This window comes from Vombatus ursinus, unplaced genomic scaffold (assembly GCF_900497805.2).
Source record: "Vombatus ursinus unplaced genomic scaffold, bare-nosed wombat genome assembly UNPS02014810.1, whole genome shotgun sequence".
NCBI lineage: Eukaryota > Metazoa > Chordata > Mammalia > Diprotodontia > Vombatidae > Vombatus > Vombatus ursinus.
Window position 1 is genome coordinate 37,932,308 of NW_020954588.1, and position 6,069 is coordinate 37,938,376.

Here is a 6,069-nt window from a genome sequence, read left to right on the forward strand (position 1 = left end):
TGAATATGCACACAAATGTGTACTATGTGTTTTGCATATATGCATGTCGGAACATTGCGATGCTTATGGATGTGCATGTAAATATACATGTATGTGTGTGTTATATAGACTATATGTATATTATATATTGTATCTGTATGTATAACATGCATGTACACGTATGCATATATATGTATATACACATATGCATATATATGTATATTTATGTGTGTGTTTATACAGTCAATCCTCAGCTTTTGAGGTGAGTAATATTACTAGAAAATGGCACAAAAGTCAGAACACAAATGTCGCTACATTGAACCTATGGGACATAAGGGGTTAAGTTCCTGAAACCACTCAAAATGTAATTTTTCGCCAGAAATTGCTGAAAATGCCTTTTTCTGTTTATAATTCTTTATAACAAAACATTAATTCTGATAATATACACTTTTCCTAACACAGTAACTATGAAACAACTTATAAAGTACAGTACAGAAAATAAAATAAGTAACATGCAAAAACATTTTTCTTGCTAGTAATTCCCTAAAATTCTGTGAGTTTTTGTGCTAACACCTCAATTAAAATTTTATTTCAGACAATATTTACTTTTCATGACACATGAGATCTACAGTACCATAAATGCTGTATAGCAAACACAATTCTTAAAATAAACATTTTTAACTTGAATCTTACCTTCCACTATGTCAGATGGTAGAGTGAGGGCATTGTACTGTATCTTATACCACTGCAAAGCCCTTGACTGCCCTCTAAAAACAAAGGGAAAAGTTACAGGGACTTTAGTTCCTGCTGTCAGTAGACACCAAGTCTTAGAGGTCCTGAGATTTCTTCATATTCTCTGTCCTTCAGGGCAGATGGATAAAGTAGGAGATTGTGAAGGATTAAATAATCCATCAACAATGTCTGCTTCCCATGGTATCTGAGATCCTTAAGGGTCTCCTGCCACATGCCTGCAGACATTTTGGAACAAAGTTTATTTAACGCCTTTATTTTTCTCATTAAGTCACGTCACTGACTGTTCACACTTGGGCTTAAAGCCCAAAGGACTTGTATTAAACTTTGGGGGCATAATTGCAATACTAATCTTGAATTTTAAAAACCAGCAATGAAAATATGCAATGAATGTACAGGAAGCTCTTTACAATGTAGGGTAAACAAAACCAGTTAAGTGCCTAGTAGGAGATGGGCCTCTCCACAAACTTGACATATTGTGCCTCACATTTTTTGCCCTACTATACATAGCTGCCAACATGCAGTTGACAACCTGAAAGTGAAAATGAGGTTACTAATAAAATCACACAGATTCTTAAAGTCAGAAAATTGAATGCATGAATGTTGAGGATTGATTCTGTGCGTGTGTGTGTGTGTGTGTGTGTGTGGTGTGTGTGTGTGTGTGTGTGTATGTGTAGTAAATACCTATGTAGTTAATGGTATATGATATCTACAAAGAGAAGATTCGGTGAGAGTGTCTGGCTGAAAAAGACTCTTGCTGGAGATGAGAATTGGGATGGAGTCTTGAAGGAAGCCCAGAGGTAGAGGGAAGAGGGAGAGGATGCCGGATCTGAGAACAACCAGTGCAAAGGCACTCAGTTGAGAGATGGAGAGTCATGGGAAAGGAGCAGAAAGGGGGATGGTGTCACTGGATTGCAGCCTGCAGAGGAGAGCCAAGTGCAAGAGTGGGCACTCATTGCCTTCTAGCACATATTTTCCCTTTTCTACTTTTGTCTTGTTTGACTTGTCTTCAGCACCCATTACCACCTCTACTAGGGTAGGACTACTAAAAAGCAGTCTAAGCAAAAAAAAAAAATAGAGCCTGGTGAACCACTCCCCCCTTCATGAAGCATCCTATCCCAACACACACACACACACACACACACACACACACACACGCACACACACACACACACACACCCCTCCACCCCAGGTCCCAGCCAGCTGTAAAATATCCTCCTCTTCACCACATTATGTGATGGTCATCACACTTCCAACCTGAGTCTTAGGAAGGCCAATCATTATGGGGAATAATAGATGCCCAGGGACAACCCTTCAGGAAGGCTTGGTCCAGTACCAGGACCTGAATCACTCTCTTCTGGTCTGCCTTCTGTTCCCTTGCACCATTTAAAGAACCCTCCCCCATTGCCAATTCTCTGAACCAGTCATGGATAGGAGGATCAGCTCCCAGCCTGTTGCTGCAGGTTCTGGCCCAATCTAGCTGCTTTGCCCCTTCTCTTTGATCAAAGCAGGTGCTCCGGGAGAAGATCCCATGAAGAGACACTGCTTTCATCGCCGAAGGAACTACCTCATCATCTCTACCCCAAAGCTCATCTTCTTCCAACCTTGGTGCTTCTCCTCTTAATAGACCCACTGAGGGAAAAGCTCTGTTGTCTAACCCCAGTTAGGACTCTGGTCTGAAGGGGAAAAGAATGGTAAAGGGGGAAAAGGGTGGGGAGGAGGGGACAAATGGAACCTCGGCAACCGTGAAGCCAGAATTTTAAAAGATCTGATAATGTATTCTAATTTTAAAAGTGACACGGCAGAAAAATAGAGAGGGCCAAAGCCCTTTCTTTTTTTACCAATGTCTTTCTTTTTCATTGATATGCCTCCTGTGTGTGTATAAAGAAGAAATGGGGGTTTGTAGGAAGAGAAACAATGAGAAAAATGCTAGATGGTCATCGTTTTATTTCCTTTTCAGCTTGCCCTTTTCATTCTTTTCAATGATCACCATGAATTTCCTGAACAGGATAACAAAATCCAGAAAAAGGTCCATGCAGTGCCAGATGTAATCTTCATCTTTTCTCTCTGCCTTTTCAATGATGAGTCGTGTATCGAAAATCACAAGTACACATAGGAATGCCAGCCCAATGTACGTGTTTGCTTGAGAGATCCATGTGGATAAAAAGAAGACATTCCCCAAGTAAGAGAAGAATATCAAGCTCAGGGCTGACAGCAAGATACCGCCGAGGCAGAGGCAGCCCAGGCATTGGCTGTAGAATGAGTTCAAGGTAAAAGAGCTAAAGGTCATGGCTGTGCCCAGGAAAGAAGAGGGGACAATGTTGGGGTTGATGGCGATGCATGAGTTCAGTTCAGGGCCTAACCCAACCCCTACGAAGAAAGCAAATCCAGCCAGCAGAAGCAGTCTCTTTGGTTCAGTGGCCTCTCTGTGGGGCGTGATCAGCAGCCAAAATAACATTCCAAATGAACTCAAGGCTGAGAGAAAGTCAGCCTGAAAGAAATGGGAAACCACATTCAGGTGGGCTCCTGTGGCTGCCACGAGCATGCAGAGGGCAAGGCTGGCATAGACCTTCTTCAGGTGCTTCTGGGTGAAGGGGGTGAGGTGGGAAATCCTCCAAAGGCCTTCCAAGTGGGTCTTCCAATAAAACATAGTTAAGATGTTCGAGAACATGGGATGCCCCAGGTCTTCACCATTTTGGCTGTAGACTTCTGGGTTTCAAATTGCCAGGAACTTGGACTTGGTGGGTGTCACAGGTGAGTGTGATGTCACTTGCCACACCCCTGGGACCTGGCAAATGGCTGAAGCTTCAGTCTCTGGCCCAATGAATGTGAGATGGATGTCACAACCCTTGAAACATGCAAGTCAGAGGTTTCTCACTCTCTCGGTCATCTCTCAGCCCCCCAGACACTCTAAAGTTACCTAAGGAGCAGCGTCTTGGAGATAGGCTATAGATGATGATGAAGAGAGTGATAAAGGCCATTATATATCACATTTGCGTAGAACTTTAAGGGTTGTAAAATCCAGTGTGTACATTATCTCACTATTTAGATTTAGGAATGGAAATACTCCTTTTGGGAAGTCATTTACATACTCTCCCTCTGACATTGCTTGTATTTGTCTATCTTGTATTCATTACTAGTAGACTCTTAATAAATTATGTTTAATTAATCAATCACAATATTAAGTTTACCGTTTGTCAGGCACCGTGCTAAGGGCTGGGGATACAAAGACATCAAAATACCTCTAATCGAAGAAGCATGTAATTGTAATAGGAGAGAAAATAGATATATAAGTACATATGCAATAGATACTGTTAAAGCAGATGGAAGCTAAGTTTGGAGGGTAAGGCATTAACATCTAGGGAGACCAGGAAAGTCACGCAGTAGAGGTGATGCTTGACCTGAGCTTTAGCAGAAACCAGGGATTCTACAAGGCAGACTAGAGGAGGGGCAGCACGCCAGGATTAAGGGACAGCCAGAGCAAATATGCAAAAATAGAAAATGGAACATTGCATGAGAAGAAAAACAAGGAGGGCATTTTACAGTCTCTCAATTCCTGCCTTTATTTTCTGCTGCCTTTACACATGTCCAAGTGATCCCTCTCTTTCAATGTAAGCCCTTCCCTTAATTCTGCCACCAAAGCCTGTCTGCCTAGTTCAGGAATGGGGAACCTGTGACCTCGAGGCCACACATAGCCTTCTAAGTCCTTGGGTGCACTCTTATTAAGGGGATTTGTTCCCTGAAGTTTGGATCCAGTCAAAAGTTAGCATATACACAGTAGGAAGGACAGGTATTGATTCTCTTTATATGTATTCTGTGCATAGTAACACATGTCTTTGTTAGCTCCTCATTAGAATGGAAGATCCTTGAAACCAGGGATTATTTCATTATTTGTATCCACAGCACTTAGCATTGTGCCTGACACACAGTAGGTGCTTAATCCATGTCTTTTTGATGGATCAAATGTATAGAATGGAATATGACTGGACTCTTGGAGTAGAGGTGGGAGGGGGAGATGAAACATCCACATTTAAGGGGCAGGAGAAAAAAAAAGAGTCATTGATGGAGTCAGAAGAAGCAGCTCTAGAGAAAAGAGAAAGGCCATTTCAAGGCATGAAAGCCAAGGGAAATGAGACTTTAAGAAGCTAGGAGTGGACAGTGACAATAAATGATACAGAAAGGAGACCAGAAATGATCATTCAGCAAGTCTTTCTTTTGTCTCATTCCATAGATTTGTGAGGGAATTTTTAGTCGGTAGGTGGGGCCAAAAGTCAAAATGCTGACAGATGAGACTGGGTAGTGCCAATGACACAAGAAGTTTAGCCAGAAAATAATGGAAACAGAGGAACTAGACTAGGGGTGGGGAACCTGCATCCTGGAGGCCAAACACGGCCCTATAGGTCCTCAAGTGCTGCCCTTCTACTGGATCCAAACTTCAGGGAACAAATCCCCTTAATAAGAGTGCACCCAAGGACCTAGAAGGCTATGTGTGGCCTCGAGGTCACAGGTTCCCCACCCCTGAACTAGGCAGACAGGCTTTGGCAGCAGAATTAAGGGGAGGGCTTACATTACAAGAGAGGGTTCACTTGGACATGTGTAAAGGCACCAGAAAATAAAGGCAGGAATTGAGAGACTGAAGGTGGTGAAGAAAGGGAAAATTGAAGGGAGCACATTGCTGAGGCTGACTTTTGACCTTGACATTCCCAGGCTTTAACCCTCTTGTCCTTCTCCTTTCCTTTCTGTAGCCCCCTAAATGGCTTATGCCCTTATAGACTTCCTGAAACTATTCATCCTTTTCTAGAGTTATTCTTAGTGAGACAGGAAAACACAGGGTGTTTCATGCCTAGAAATTCCATCTCACCTTACCTCTACCTTTTAGAATCTCTCGTTTCTTTCAAAGATTTGTCCGGGCCGTGATGCCTTTCCTGACCGCCCCCCACAACTGCTAGTGCCCTTCACTCTAAATTTCACCTTATATTTTTGGGGCATGTTATTAGCTGTGTACATGTTTTCTCCCCAGATAAAGTGTAACATCCTGAGTGAGGACTGTTTGGCTTTTTCACTCCAACACCTGACATAGTAGTACCCTGTACATAGGAGATGATTAAATTCTTTTTTGGATGAATGAATAAATCATATTTCAATAGCTCCCTCTCATACTCTCATCCTTGGTTTTTATAGTATTTAACTCAGTTTTGAAGACTGAACAGGATTTGGAAAAGTAGAGAGAAGGGTAGAAATTTCAGTGAGATTTGAGCACGTACAATAAATGAATCAGTTTTGCTGTGTTAACATAGTAAGTAAGTAGGAAGAGACCAGTCTACAAAGGGTCCTGGAGCC

General features: G+C 42.2%; 1 pseudogene; it reads right to left on the minus strand.

Moving 5' to 3' along the window:
• Positions 1-2,674: 2,674 nt before the first annotated feature.
• Positions 2,675-3,400, minus strand: LOC114052980 (annotated as a pseudogene).
• Between the last annotated feature and the right edge of the window lie 2,669 nt (positions 3,401-6,069).